Below are 16812 nucleotides of genomic sequence, written 5' to 3'. Positions count from 1 at the left end.
GTTTGCCGACCGAAATTCTACCTCTAGAACATTACTAATGTATAATCTATACAGACGGATCAGCACAGCCCGCAATTGGGGGTAAGCAAGCCTACAGTGCTGCATGCGCGATTGTTAACCCCTTCCATGCTGCAGCGATTTTCCCCGTGTGCTGCAAAATCGCAAGTGGATGGGTTTATGACGGCCCCCAGCCGTCATCAGCACACGAGCACCGTAGTGCATGACGGATGGGGGGCCGTCATCAGCATGCAAGGGGTTAAAGGTCACTGGCGCGAAGGTAAGTGTAGACCTATGGTCACTAAAACTCAATCACTCGGAGACTGTACAGCTCAGCAAGCTGAACTACAGGCTTTCAAGATGGAGCTTGAAAATACCGATCGCGAATTCCCCACACTCATAATGTGCGATTCGTATTACTGCGTCCAGTCTTACAATGAATATCTACAGAACTGGGTTCAAAACGGTTTCAAAGACGCAAAAGGTGGCACAATCAAGCATAAAATGCTTTGGGAACAAGTAGTTCTTTTACAAAAAGAAATACAAAAGACTCACGTGATTCATACACTGAGTCATCAGCGTGATGGCGTTCACATTGCAGGGAATTCATTGGCTGATGAAGCCACGAAGGCAGCTGTGCAAACGGCTTCCATAGCTGAGATCACTCGGTCAAAAAACTAAAATAGACAGCGAAATAATGCAAGCTGTCACTGCTTCAGAAGACACTCCCGAAAGGCTTTCCAGTAAAGTACTCATATATAACTGATGCAAATAATGTTCCTTTTGCTCGAATCCCTGGTGTGGGGGATAGGGCAATTCCAAACATGGAACATAGGTTAGGACTGATCTTACAGCACACAAAGGACTGGCATTTGCACCCGCGGGAATTTCCGCCACAGTATCATTGTTAAAACAAAGATATTGGTGGCCGCGCATGAGGAAACAAACTAGAAACTATGTTCTAGAATGTGAATCTGCCAAAAAATAAAAGTTTCAACAGTGAAACGACCTGCACAGACGCCCCTTCTGATTTCAGATAAACCACTAGCATGTGTTTACCTGGACCATTGTGGTCCCTTACAAAGGGATGGTAACTAAATATATCATGGTCGCAGTGGATTCCTGTACAAGATCTCTTTGGATGTGATCCCAGCGCTCTGCTGGCGCCAGAACTGTTATAAAGGATTTGCAAGTCTTTATGGGCACATACGCAATCGACATGCTACATTCTGACCAGGGTCCTGCGTTTAGCTCTCAAGCTTACAAGGAGGCCATGGCCAGTCTGGCCGTTGCATTGCAGTATTCTAGTCCCTTCCATCCTGAGGGTAATGCGGTAGTGGAAAGAAAAAAACGTGACATAAAGCAATCCATGTTGTTTAATCCAACAAGGGGACCCACTAGGTAATCAAGGACCAGGGGTAACAGTTATACTAAACAACAAAGGTCCTTAACTAATTACATTCAGGGCAATAAATTACTTTATAGACAACAATGTGCTATAAGCAAACTTGTCCAGCCGGACAGTAATTTAATCAATAAAGTTGATAGGCAAAATAAGGTGAGCAAATATACAGTGGGATACAATCCTGTATCAAGTACATATAACACATACAAGAAAACCAAAAGGTGTTTGGACATACAGGGGGAATTGAACAGGCAATTCTAGGGCTGGGTGGGCGCTGATATTTAAATAAAGGTTGGTTATGTTTTCTAATCAGGCAATGGTATTTTAGTCCTGATGATGATCCTTTAATGTTTGTAGGATCGAAACGCCGTCGACATTTATGTAGCTTCACACTAAGTTTTCCATTGTGTTACCCAACAGTGTTTGCTACATGTGGTCAGCTTGAAACAACCTTTATTTAAATATCAGCGCCCACCCAGCCCTAGAATTGCCTGTTCAATTTCTCCCTGTATGTCCAAACACCTTTTGGTTTTCCTTTATGTGTTATATGTACTTGATATAGGATTGTATCCCACTGTATATTTGCTCACCTTATTTTGCCTATCAACTTTATTGATTAAATTACTGTCCTGCTGGACAAGTTTGCTTATAGCACATTGTTGTCTATAAAGTCATTTATTGCCCTGAATGTAATTAGTTAAGGACCTTTGTTGTTTAGTATAAAGCAATCCATAACAGCTAAGGTATTAGGTTCGGGTTATGGGTGGGTCAAACATCTAATAAGTGTCCAACGTAGTCTTAATAATCTGCCAAGAAATTCTCTGGGTGGAATCACTCCATATGAATTACTGTTTGGTACTAGAATGATAATCGAAGACCTTGATTGTCAAACTTCAGTGGTGAAACAAAAACCCTTTGATGTCAAATATCGTTTGGCTGTTTTACAGGACTTAAATGAAACAATAAGAAATCTGAGTAACACAATACAGAAGTAAATGACCACTGAAGAAAAACCACCTGTCCCAGCAAGACCTGTCTGGATTCCAAAGATTGGGGATCTAGTCAGGGAAAAGATCGCGTTAAAGAAGGAATTTGGGCCTTCTTACAGAAAAGCAGTACCTGTCTTAGCTATCCACGGAACAAGATCAGTGTTTCTACCGCCCCTTGCTGGGGTTTAAGGGAGAACAGAGTTGTGTCCATCGACCTGGTCAAACCACATCATGTGGCCGATAATAAGTAGTAGGCCCAGTGGACTCCCAAGATGTAGCAGATGACCAAATCTTGCTACAATCCAAGAGGTTCAAACTGAAAGACTTATCACCTTTGATAAACCTGCAGTAAGAAAAGAAGGACTATGCAACAAAGCCATGGAACTTGTGCCTCTGGATACCCAAATAACAGTTCGTCAAGAAACACCTGTCTGCAATGATATATCATCTGACTATACCAACAAGGCAAAAGAAGAAACAGCTCTAACGATTTCAAGTAATCCGGATGCAATTCCAACAATTGACAGAACTGCCTCTGGCTATTTCATCAACTTTGATACCTTCTCTGAGGATCCCAGTGAACATGAAGCAACGCCAGCAAATAAAACTTTCAAAGAAAAAATAACAGAACTCCTACATCAACTTGAGAAAACATATCTGGTTTCACCATCGGTTGAGTTTTGGATTGTGTTAGGTGTACTTTTTCTCCTGCTTTGGCTCATACTTGTATTAAGTTTTGGAAGGATGATAGATGGAAAATACAGTACAATGGACACAGCAAGTAAGAAAATCAACTTACTCCTGAAACCTCACAAATCATCTCATCGTGAAAAAAGAGACCTGTCATCAGTGAACATCACAGCCGTTCCTATACCTGGTGGTATAGCATGGGACAGAACTGATTATGACATCTATGGCCCGGTGGAACTGCTGAAGATTCTACACCAGATTAAGGTTTCTTTAAGTGACTTTGTCTCACCCAGCACATTTTCTGATGATTGGGACTTTGAAACTGTTAATAACATGATGACAGATTTAGAAATGTCAGCTAAATTTACAGAACATAAATACCTAGAAGGTTCATCAGATTACGAACAAATGTATTGTTTTAATTATTATGGTCACCATTATTTGCATAAATCTGCAAGCCCTAGAAATGTTTTTACTTACAATCAATGGGAACATTGTCCAACGCCGCCAAAGGGCAGCTCAAAAACATTTTATGAAAAGTTTCCGTACTTCTCAGGATTTAATGTTACAAATCCAGAAACGTTTTATTTTAAAAATGAAAATAAGACAGGAATGCTGACCAATACTAAACAAATTTACTCTGCAAACTTTTATGCTCAGCTGTCTACATTAGGGTTTGACTTTTGCAAAGACAACATTGAGACAAAAACTGTCTGGGGCACAAAAGATTGGCAGGTGCAAGGTTTAGAAGCCCTGTTCAGAGCCTGCAATATACCAGAACAAATAATGTTTTTAAATGACACTGTTCAACAAACTTCTTGTCTTGGCCTGGCTAAGATAAAGAACAAACTGTCTATACCTAAACCCACATCTGACAGTAATGATACTACGGAAAAGGAGTTAGACATACCCTATATTTTTAAACAAAACAGAACTAATCCTGATTGGAAAAAATGGTTAATCTAGCACACAGACACGAATAACTGTCAAGATAGATTCCTGAACAAAACACAGGGGTTCACAGTAAATAGGCCAGATCCAAGATATTCCCAGAGACAACATCCAGGGATAGTAACTACTTACAGTGTAGGAAAGCTATGCCTTGAGAGGCTCCAGAAATCTACACTTCCAGAAATCAAACAACACTTATCTCTACTTAAAGAAGGCAATGATTTGCGAGATTTCTTAATGGGGCCTCGCAAACCACATCAAAAACGTTTCATATACGCCGTTATATAAGCTGCTTACAACGAAGCATGAAAAATAACGCAAATAGAAACTGCAGAAAAAATACGAGAAATTGATCTTATTAATTTAGAGAAAAGCCTCTCTGTAGTGGACAACGGGTTAATGACTGTCCTCCAGAATATATTCTTTGAACAACATTGTATCCTCTGCAATTGACATAATAGAGCAAGACTTGCTAATGTTACAACATGGCCAGTCTCAATTACGTTCTATAATGCTGCTAGGCTAGACGTTACAAAATCTCCGTTCAGGCTACGTGCCATGGCGTCTAATCAACACCACGTCATTGTTTACTGTGTTTAACCTTACAGATAAAAAAATCTCTTTGGCACAAAAAGCAAAAAGGAGCAGACTATACGGTGCTGAGCATTGAAAAACTGGAAAGATTACCATTGACAGTTTCCGAGAAGCCTGTCATTGAATGGATAATACATGGCACCATCACGATACCAGTGACGATTTTTTCAATTTCAGTATTGTCTACAGCATATACCAGCGAGCCTGTATGAAAGGTTGGGTAAAGAATACATTAAGTCGACCTGGACTTTACCATACACACACAAATGTTGGAATGGGGGAAAGGCGGTATTCCTTAGTGGTAAAAATTGTAAGAACTCACTAAGTGGTACACTTTTGTGCCAAGGTATTAATTTACACGGAGCCTGCGAAGGTTCTGCAAATAACCTCTCATGCCACCTGCACGGTACACCCTCCACAGTGATAGAACCACTTTTCAGGCAGCTATCCAATGGCAGCTACGTTATGATACGTTATGCTCAATAACCACAGCTGTTGTGGCATGTTGCCAGGAAAAGCGTATCTAGTTAGTGTGTCATCCAGGGTTACTTGTTGTATGCAAGTATTGTATCCAAAGAGCAAGACAGAAAAGGAGACGGCGTTATGGCCTTCACTGAATATCTCTTCTATACGAATTGATACTTTAAACAGAATGAAAGTCATTCTCTTACAAAAAACTGTGCCACTGACCTCGTCAAGAGAAACGTACGATCTGCAAGTTGCAAGGACTTCTGCAGAGATACATGCATTATTAGCAACAAACTGCCCAGTACATTTCGCAGAAATGTTAAGTCAAATCTTAAACATGTCTGATACCAGTGGCATCGCACATGTATTTAATACGATTTTTTCGGGGCTGTTAGCACCATTTGAAGCAGTCCTCGGCATTTTTCCAAATTTGGTGCACACTTTGTTCGGCGGCCTGCCTCTCATCTTGGGACTCGTAGCATAAATTCTATTTTTATTCCTTCTGCTCCGGCAAGTCCAGTCACCAGCGATACCCAGACTACCATGGAACAATGCCTCCTTGCCATGAGGTACCATGAGAGAATTACACAGATTCTTGGCTTGGCACGTTTAAGGGATCTGAACAAACCATGGTTCCTTTCATTCAGACCAATCTGGCAAGGTTGCATCTTACCTGTTCTGCGATGCCTGCTTTGCGGAGAGGAATGCGTGTTGGACATTTGTCTTACACTTCCATCAGTCCTGCCATCGGGTGTTGACGCTTTGCTAGGTCCAGTAACGACTCATGCATCGTGTTGCCCCCAACGGCTGCCCATTCTGATGACGGCATTCATTGAGGTCTCACCAGAAAGACTAACTGAGGGTGAGATACGAGACACTACAGGCACACAGGTACCACCTACTGCGGACATTGCTAATGCATCAAACGCCGACGGCGATGATCCTCATCTATGCACATTTGACCTGCTAACTGAAGTGGTTCCACTTTTGCCTACTATGGTAATCTGCTTCAAGTAGAACTATTCTTAGAGAACAAAATTTCTTTTGAAAACGTCCTAATGACAATATTTGGCCTTGTCTTAAAAATGAAACAGTTTAAATATTATACTATGGGATAGTCTCGACATTTTTTATTTACCTTAAAGAGACATTTCATGAATGTACTTTCGTCTTTCATAAATGTTAGAATCTATGCTCTCATACTATGCTTCATGTCGGTTGAGACCTATTATCTTCATACAGTTTATACTCATTTCATGTGAACAAACCTTTCAAATGCAATTTGTATTTTGGGTGGGATTGTAAACACTTGCGTTAGATATGTTCAGTGCTTATACATTTTGTTTTATTGGACTTAATATTGTGGAGTGGGTGTTGTGTAGTAATCTAGGACCCTAGAGTAATTTTCCCGAATCCTGCCCATATATAGGTATAAATTACCCGATCCTTATTTAGGCATTGAAATCATTACCATATTTAGACTGAGCCTATGCAGCCCAAATACGGCATGGCTACTTCCACTAAGTTCCGGGAATCAACAACAATTTCTTAGAAAAACCCACCTTCAGCAGCTAGGGACTTCCCCTCGCCTGAATACTAATTTATTTAGGAAATCATGGAGTTTTCAAAGAACTGAGTCTTTGAGTGAAGTTATTATGTCCAATCATACGTCAAACTCGGCACCTTTAAGGTATAAATATGCCTACATTTGCCCTGACAAACACACGGTGGTTTGGAGCAGATCGACTAACTACTTGCCCGACGCCCTGCAGCAGCAAGTGCCGAAGGAAGCCGACCCCCCAGCTGACGCACTGAGAGGCGCTGTCTTTTCTCCTGCCGAGAAATCCAGCTCCAGTGTTTCCAGGCTACCCTTGTGGGTTGCTGGGAAGTCGAGTCCTGAGAGAGAGATACAAGACCTCCTTCATTCTAAAACCAAGGTACGGAGCTGATTAGACCCTTAGAGAATTCTTGGAATAGATTCTTGGCAAAGAATTCTAAACTTAAGCTACACCTCACTTACTTCTTCCCTTGTACTAGACTTAGGTTAGGTACACCAGGGTAGGCGTATTTTAGAAGCACCAGTTGAGTACTTTTAGTCCTTTTATCATTGTATGTATTATATGTTATTTTATATGGCTTAGAAACCATATCATGCTTTTACAGTACTACTTTATAATACTTTTTGTATTATATGCCTTGTACTTTATAACCAGTATTACGATTGTAGCAGTACATTTCTTATGCTTAAGAAAGAAGACAGTTCAACAAATATTTTTTATTGGAAACCCCCGTCTCTATATTTCTCAGCACCTCTGGTGAAACGAAGCATGCACGATTGACTGAGTAAAATAGCTATCTATTGTTTCCGCGACTCTAGAGATTGATTTCCTATTCTTGGGAAACAAAGTTGTCATGTTTATGCGGTTGTCAGAAACGAATCCCTTCTTGTGAATTCGAGAAAGTTTCTAGTGACCTCTGAGCTAGCTTGCACTCACAATTAAGTTTAATATATTCGGTAGAGACCTAGTCGACCTCAGTCCTAAGTCTAAACTACAGGATATATTATTCCAATGCGCAGAGCCTATTGGGAATATTGGAACTACACTACAGTTTCAGGTGCGGAAGTGAAGGGCATTGGACAAACAGTCCAGGATGCTTTGCGAGATTTGCTTTCTGTAAAAATTGTGGCAAATAGGACCATTATGCTAGATTATGTCGATGACCAAAACAACCAGATGTAAATTATTTAGCTGAAGAGACAAGGATTGTTTCTAGTATACGTGATGTTGGGAGTGTGGATGCTGATCCTCTAGATATGCCTGAGTGTGAGATTACTGTGGGTGGAAAAAAATATCTGTCCTAGCAGATTCTGGATCACCCTTTACAATGATTGGTGATAAAAATTGTGAAACTACATTTTGGTGGTGAGAAGATTGTGAAACTACATTTTGATGGTGAGAACATTGATCTGTTAGCTTCAGACATTAACCCTGTCGGTTATGGTGTTGTGAGGATTGATGTTTTGGGTTATTGCGTTAAGAAAATTCAATTTTATGATCGTGAGACTGTTGGCAAGATCTATGTAGCAAAAAGGGGTGACAATCTCCTTGGATGGAGACATCAAAGGGATATGGGAATTACACTCAATCCTAACGGTACACCAAAGGTTTTATTATTATCTAAAGAAGAACTACCTCAGGATATTTGTACAGATTTTCCTGATGTATTTAGTGAAGATTTTGGCCTGTTAAAAAATGTTGAACAAAAAATGATCTTAAAGAGTGGTGCAACACCTTTTGTAGCCAAAGTGAGGAAGGTCTCAATTATGATGATGGAACCATTAGAACGTGAAATTAGAAACTCAAAGATAAGGGTGTTATTGAAGAGATTCAAAGCTCGGAGTGGTTGGCTCCGGTAGTTTTGGCACCAAAGGATGGTGGAAAGGAGATTTGTCTCTGTGCTGATTTAAGAGGGTTAAACAAATGTATTTGGGTTGACAGACAACCTTTACCAAACATCAATGAGACTCTAGCCCTTATTAAAGACTCTAAAATCTTTAGTGTGATGGATCTGTCCTCCGCTTACCACCAGGTTAAGTTACATCCAGAATCTAAGCATTTGACTTCGTTTGTCACACCTATTGGGGCATTTCAATTTGTGAGAATGCCATTTGGACTTGCCTCTGCTGTGGCATGTTTCCAAAGAGTTATGAAGCAGGTGTTACATGGTTTAGACAAAGTCTTGTTTTTTCAAGATGACATATTGGTTCATGGTAAGGATTTGAAAGAACATAATGAGATCTTATGGAAAGATTACAAGCTGCTGGTTTAGTGATAAGAAAAGAAAAAGTGTAGGTTCAGAGTTACTTTGGTCACTTATCTAGGTCACACAGTTTCTGGTGAAGGTATCAGCCCTAAATTGGAGTTGGCTAAGAGCATAAGTGACGCTCCTAAACCTGATAACAAGGATCAGGTGTGTTCTTTTCTTGGATTAGCAGAGTTCATCTGAAAATGTATACAACATTTTGCTTGTTTCTCAGCCCTTGAGAGCTCTATTGAAGAAAGGTTCTCAATTTACTTGGTCTGATGAGTGTAAAAAATCTTTCAGTCACATAAAGAGTTGTATTTCAAAGTTACATACTTTAGGAAATTTTGATGTAAACAAGAAAACTGTTTTATCTACGGATGCGAGTATTTCTGGATTAGGTGCTGTGCTTTCTCAGGTTGTTAATGGTGAGTTGAAAGTTGTAGCATTTGCTTCCCGTGCCTTAAGTGGTGCGGAAGAAAGATATTCCGTAATTGAACGAGAAGCACTGGCCGTATATTGGGGAATTCTCCATTTAAATTTTTTTTATGGGGATTACCTTTCACAGTAAGATTGGATCATAAACCTCTTTCAAAGATTTTTACTTCTAGAGAACTAGACAATCTTTCTCAAAGGATCTCTCGTTGGGTTGATGGTTTATCAAATTACAATTTTGTGGTTGAATTTGTACCTGGTGCTAAAAACTGTTTGGCAGACTGCATGTCAAGATTACCTATACAGTCTGAAGTCATTAATGTTGATGTCACTTCCATAAATTGGATTTGTGAGTCAGCTTTAGGCGACAAAGAATGGACTGATGCCAATGTGAATGACTCTGATGTCAACATTTTAAGAGAATTTATTGTGAAAGGATGATCAGATAAGAAGATGTTATCTTCCTCTATGAGTTGTTACTTTGGAGTGAAAGATGAGCTAAGTATCTTGAATGATAAAATATTTAGAGGGAAACGTTTGGTTTCTCCTGCAAACTTAAGAAGAAAATTGATTAATTCGACCCATGAAGGTCATTTGGGTCGTGATAAAAGAAGCAAGACTTCGTGAATGGTACTGGTGGCCAAGCATGGACCACGAGGTGGAGGATGTGGTAAAGGATTGTTGGCAGTGTGCCAACAGTGACAAATCTAAAAAAACTTCTACTGCACCAATTTCACAAGTAGGAGTGCCTCCTGAACCGTGGACGAAGCCAGGTCTGGATATTGCTGGTCCATTTGAGTTGCTTAACCATAGTGAACGTTTTGTAATCTTGCTGGTAGATTATACTTCCAAATGGGTTGTAGCAAAATGTGTACCTGTAGCTAATACGAGGAGTGTAATTGATTTTCTGAAAGAAGAATTTTCTAGAGAAGGAGTTCCTAAAACTATTATCAAGGAGAATGGTGCGCAATTTATCTCAGAGGAGATGGAACAATTTCTTTCTGGTTTAGCCATTAATCATTTCAGAACTGCACTTTACTCTCCACAGGCAAATGGTCTGGCTGAGAGTATGAATACAATTGTCAAGTGTTGTGCTCAACAAGCAATTCAGAATAAATCATCTTTGACTGTGTCTCTGAGAGAAACATGGTGGGCACATAGAGTTACACCTACTAGTGTGACATCTGTTTCACCTTTTTCTATTCTCAGAGGAAGAAAACCACATTGCAAGTTAAATCCAGTGTGGTTAGGATTAGATACATCTACTCTTGACCAACCTTCTTCTTTTGATTTAATGGTACGAAGAAATAATTATCAGAATAAATACAAGATTGATTTTGATAAGAAATACTGCACTACACACATTACATGGTGTGTTGGTGATACTGTTCTTGTTGGGAAACCTGGTTTCATAAAAAAGGATTTATCAAAATTTATGGGTCCTTTTGTGATCTCTGTCAAGAGAAATGTTGTTGAATTAGATTCTGGTGACGTTTGGAATATGTCCCATTTGTTTAGAAGTTCAAATCAATGCTCACGACTTTCACATCATGCTGGTTTGAATCATTCTCACAACATTTCCAACAGAAGTTTTGAAAGAACTAAAATCAAACCAAGATTGCATAAGGATTACATAATGTCTACTCATTCATTTATTTTTTCTTTCTTTTCCTTTGAATGTTTATGGTTTCTCTGGCACCAATGATATTTTAATAACAAATAACTCCCGACACATGCTACACTAATCTAAATTGCACACTCTTCGAGGTCAAAACTACAAAAAAAACACACATAAGTACGCTTCCTGGCCTGACAGGAACTGAACAACCCCCATGTCCCAGGAATAATTATTCACATTCCTAGGCTGGCCTGGCGCACGCAAGCCCAGCCCACTTTGCATATGAATACATAGGATAACCACAACGCCACACATCCCTCTTCTTCCACACTACCTCAAGTGATATGCTGCATCCACCTCGCATATCACAATGGGCAATGAAAAAAAGAAATGAATCCATGAGGTGTACACCATCCTGGCAATCAACACAGGCTCTAAATTGTGAGCCCTACTGTCCATCGTCTACGAAAGGGATCCACAAGTTGTACACTCTCCTGCAATCAACACTCCATCTGAATTTTGAGCACTGCTGCCCGTAGTGTTTGCTCACACAACAATGACAGCAGTTAAGCAGAGCGGCCTGGGTGCACAGGGCCTCCAATTGAGCGGGGTGTGGTGGGAGGGGTGGGGTGCATCAGCCTGGCTGCGCAGGTGCGAACAAATGATATTGCTGTGCGTAATGATGTGATCTCTGACCTCATTCAGTCTCATCTCTGTCTCATTTTAAAGACCTGCTGGACCGTACTGTAGGCCTGAGCCATCGGGCAGTTCTGCCCTACAGACACCTTGAGCGCGGTCCTGCGGGAGGGGTGGGCTGCATCAGCCAGAGTGCGCACGTGCGAAAAAGCGATGTTGCCGTGCGTAATGATGTGATCTCTGACCTCATTCAGTCACATCTGTCTCATTTTAAGGTCCTGCTGGACGGTACTGTAGGCCTGAGCCAGCGGGCAGCGCTGCCCTACAGACACGTGGCGTTGGCTTTTAGGACACTGTAGTGAGCTTGTTACTAAGTGTACATGTACACAGGCTCCCGCCACTGCACCCTAGGATATAAATTGATGTGTGCTACCTCACAAGGTGTTAAAATTCGAGGGGTTGCTATTCTGGCTAAAGGGAGTGGATTGGTGTTTAACAAATCTAAAACTGATAAGTTTGGCCGTTGGGCTATCACCGAATGTAGTTATCAAACAGGGCAAAAAATGACAATTTGTGCTATTTATGGGAGCAATACAGATGACCCCAGGGTTTTCGATGAGGTCTCTAACGAACTATCACACTGGCCTCTTCCGGTGTTGGTCTGTGGGGGCTTCAATATAAACCTCCCGGTCAACTGGTCCTTAAACGATGACTGGGTCTATAAAGGACGTAAACCCAAAGTATTCCGCTCTCTTAAAGATTTGTGTCTTATACATGGACTTGTGGATAGCTGGCAGACTTCAAACACCAACACCGGTGACCTTGGCTATACCGTTTATTCAAATCCACACCGCACGCATGCCAGAATTGACTATATTTTACTTTCAAATTCACTAGTCAGGAATTCCCAAACTGTTAAATTGCCTCGGGTACTATCGGACCACAACCCCCTTTTATGTACACTGACCATTAGACTAGTTAAATCAGAGCCTAGCCTGTGGTCATTTGAAAAAGCATTACTGAACGACCCTCAGTATTGTATCCACATGAAAGACTGGATACCCAAGTTCCTAGCAGAAAACATCAATAGTACATCAATAGAGGTTGTTTGGGACACGTTGAAAGCAGGGGTCCGGGGTGAGACTATGTCATATTCCCTCAGAGCAAACAGGCGAGAGAAAGAGGAGATGCAGATGTTGCAGGATGAGCTTATTTCAGCAGAAGTAGGACTCATTAGTGTTACTAGCAATAGAGATACAACTGGGGACATCTCTAACACCTTAGCCCAAGTAGCGGTTGCCAAGGCAGCAATCGGAGAGCCACGGCACGAAAAGAAATAATATATGAATTCAATGTGCAAGTGGGGCATCAATTGGCGGTGCGATTGCGACAACAGGTCAATGCTAATCTAATAAGGGAGATTATTGACCCAGTGGAAGGCCAGTTAAAAGACCCAGAGTTGATTAAGCAAGCATTTTGGAGGTTTTATAATGAATTATACACGCATAACGGCAAGGAAGACGTCATAGCAATAGAAAGGTACTTAGAGAATTGTGAAGTCGTGAAGCTTGAGGTAAATACGCAGCTGGCTCTAGAGGAAACTCCGAACATGGAAGAGGTGTTGACCGCGGTCAAGAGCCTCCCTAAAGGAAAGGCAACAGGGCTGGATAGCATACCTTCAGAGTTTTATGGCACATTTATAGACGAAATTAAACACATATTTAGGGATTTGATTATTCATATTTTTTCCGGGGGGGAACCTCCCAGTTCCTGGTCTAGGGCCAAAATTGTGATTTTTGCTAAAAAGGGGAAACCCCCAGAACATTTAGGATCATATCGCCCTATAACCCTTATGAATGCGGATTCTAAAATATACTCCAAAATCTTGGCAAACCGAATTGCACCTATAATACACAAAGTGATAGTCAACAGTCAGCATGGTTTTGTCCCTGGAAGGTCAATGATAAATCATATCCAGAGGGTTATTACACTTTTTGACGGAACAGAAACTACAGGAGACCCTATGGCCCTGATCCTTTTGGATGCAGAGAAGGCCTTTGATAGGGTCTCCTGGCAGTTTCTTTGGAAAGCAATGGCAATGATGGGATTTCAAACAAAGTTTATTCAGGCGATACAAAAGATGTATAATAATCCTAGGGCTGTTGTATCTGTCAATGGAAGCCTAACTAAGGAAATTGCCGTCTCCAGGGGAACTCGCCAGGGGTGCCCTTGCTCGCCATTGCTCTTTGCAATATATATAGATTCTTTTATTCGCTATTTAGAGAAAAACAATCATATAACCCCCATTATATTACAGGGGTACCGACAAAAACATTAGCATATGCTGATGATATTGCTATAGTTACCGCAGATCCCACAGTAGCAATGCTGATCATTGAGTCCGAGGCCAGGAAATTTGGGCTGGTTTCTGGCTACGCGTTAAATCAGGAAAAGACACAAATTGTCCTAAATCAAAAAATTGTAATGGATGATCCTAGGGTGGTGAAGGGAGCGACATACCTGGGGGTCACAATTTCTTCAAAGTTAGAGGACGTTGTGGACATAAATCTTATGCCAATGCTGAATACGATACAAAAGGATCTATGACGGTTAGACAACCTTCACCTGTCCATTTTTGGAAGAGCAAATGCAATTAAAATGGTGTACTTTCCCAAAATATTATATTTATTCAGAGCAGTTTGTCTAGAGTTTTCTAATCAGTGGTTTACAGTAATGGAACGTACTTTTTCTGGATTTATATGGTCATACGCTCAACCCCGACGGGCATATAAATATCTTACCCTTCCTAAGGACAGAGGTGGGTTGGCACTTCCCAACTTAAAGAGATATTACTGGTCATGTGTATTACTCTACAGTAAGTAATTATTGCAAGAGGGGAACAAAACAGAGGTACATACCGCTTCAATCTTTCAGCTATTGGTGGGGAATTACTGTTATGGCTATTTTTGGAGACACATACACGACAGTTACCACAAAAAGGTCAAATTCAAGACTCTTTATAGTTGTTTTAAGGTTTGGAAGGCTGTAAAAAAAGTATTAGGAATAGGACAATTCTCATATTACACTCCGGTACTAAATAACCCAATTCTTCCATCAACAATCTTTAAAGATAACTGCGTTAATAAATGGTATAATTTGGGAATAACACAATTAGGGGATTTTTATACTAATCAGGGGATTAAATCTTTTGATGCTCTAAAGGGAGAATTTGTTTTAGACTGGCGGGATTTTTTTAAATATCTATAAATTAGGGACTTCTTAATTCACAAATCTGGAGCAAGGACACTCGGGGAAGAATCTGCTGTAGTAGAGACAATTATACATTCTAAGAAACATACAATCGGTGGAGTTCATGTGTCATTGCTGGATAGGTTACCAGACGATCTAGATAAAACGGCAATGAGATGGCAAAGTAAACTCAAGATCTCTAAAGAAGGATTCTTATATTCTTATCAGCTAGCTCAAACCATCCTTATTTCTACCAAACTCCAGGCACAATTTTACAAAACCTGTTTTTTTCTTTACTATACACCCGATAAGATCGCAAAATGGGGAACCGGTAAGGGGACTTGCTGCCCGAGATGCAACCTATCTAAAGCAGACTGCATCCATATTTTTGCCTCTTGCCCGGTGTTAATACCTTTGATACAAAATATAGAGAGGTTCTTAACTTTGGTTCTTCATAGAAAGATCGCCTTGTCACCAGAGGCAATGGTACTTGGGGTGGAATATTCAGATAATCTTGAGAGCGGTCACGAGTTTATATTTGTTGCTATGGCTGTTTGGAGGCTATGTCTAGCCTCGGCTTGGCTAGACCGGCTACCGCCCACTTTTCAACAGTGGCTAGCCAGGCTTTTAGCTGTGCATAATATCGAGATAGCTATATATAAGCGGAAAGGTAGACGGCGACGCGAAAGGGGCATGAAAATTTGGACTCCTCTCACACACTGGCGAGATCTACAAAACTGATTTATTATCAATGTTGTAATGTATTTAAGTTATTGCTTTAATTGGTTTTTCGTGATGCTTGGAATATATTTTGTAAATTCTCTATAATGTATATTTAAATATGACAAACACAACGTCAAATTCATGATGTTAATGCACAGAATGTTTACCTGTCCGGTGGGGGGGAATAAATATGTTAAAATCAATAAAAACATTTAAAAAAAAAAAAAAAAAAAGCACACAGGCTCCCGCCACTGCATTACACGTGCACATTATGCTTCTAGCATGCGCTCTGTTCCTTTCTATAAAACCCTTCGTATAACATATAATTATTTAACCTAGTGAATTCTCGAGCACTCCATCTCCTCTTTGAACCACGATTGCCACTAACAGTTGGTATAGATCGTACTTCAAAATCAAAGGATGCACTCAACTCCTATTTTCTACCAAGTTTGAAATAAACCTTCTTTTACCTCCAAACGTTTCCACCACTAAATTATTTCTCCCTTTTCAGAGATTCCATTGACTGCCTCAAGAAGGGCGGAGTGGGAGCTGACCCCGCAATGATGCCCTGGGCATTCTGACATCTTCCATCGTGGTATCAAGACACCGTCCCGACGGGAGACCTGGTCTACCATACAAACGTACCCCTGACTAGGAGCTTGCACGAACACGTCGTGGGACCCACCAGTGGTGACAGGTGAGCAGTGAAGCCTTGGTGGGCAAGACCTACAATTGAGCACAGTGCGGGGGAAGGGGCAGGTGCATGCAAGCGATTTTCCCATAGCTAATAATGTAGGACTATATTATCAAAGAACGGCAATAACATTATCACCACTTTAGCGGCAGGAAACTGCCGCTAAATTGGCTGTAATGGACTTGATAATATGCCCTTGTGAATTCCCATAGAAGCCCAGGTTCACACCAGAAACTAGGCTTCTATGGGAATTCACAAGGACATATTATCAACCTCTTAAGACCGCTTTAGCGGCAGTTTCCTGCAGCTAAAGCGGCGATAATGTTATTGCCGTTCCTTGATAATATGGCCCATAATCTCTGGCCGTGTGTGTTTTATTTTAAGGACTTGCTGAACCACACTCTTTCTCGCGATTCCAGCGTCCTAGACAAACAGGTGACTGGAGGGTAAACACTAAGGGCTGGGTACAGTAGGCCGACGCTCTGTCTTCCTTCCTCTCTTCTTTTTACTCTCCCTCCCCTTCTCCCTTCCACCCACTCCCCCTACCTTCCATTCTCAC

At 40.9% G+C, this 16812-nt stretch overlaps 1 protein-coding gene and 1 long non-coding RNA gene across 5 annotated transcripts in view; one reads left to right on the top strand and one right to left on the bottom strand.

Moving 5' to 3' along the window:
• Positions 1–16203, top strand: part of LOC144763268 (uncharacterized) — a 64688-nt gene extending 48485 nt beyond the window's left edge. The window contains exon 3 of the long non-coding RNA XR_013596201.1: positions 16071–16203. This is a non-coding gene — a long non-coding RNA (uncharacterized LOC144763268). The remainder of the gene's footprint in view (positions 1–16070) is intronic.
• Positions 1–16812, bottom strand: part of SMOC2 (SPARC related modular calcium binding 2) — a 1417970-nt gene that overhangs the window by 688253 nt on the left and 712905 nt on the right. The window lies entirely within an intron of this gene.

Source organism: Lissotriton helveticus, chromosome 6 (genome assembly GCF_964261635.1).
Source record: "Lissotriton helveticus chromosome 6, aLisHel1.1, whole genome shotgun sequence".
Taxonomy (NCBI): Eukaryota; Metazoa; Chordata; class Amphibia; order Caudata; family Salamandridae; genus Lissotriton; species Lissotriton helveticus.
The sequence above is the reverse complement of the archived record's forward strand: the minus strand, read 5'-3'. Positions and strand labels throughout refer to the sequence as shown.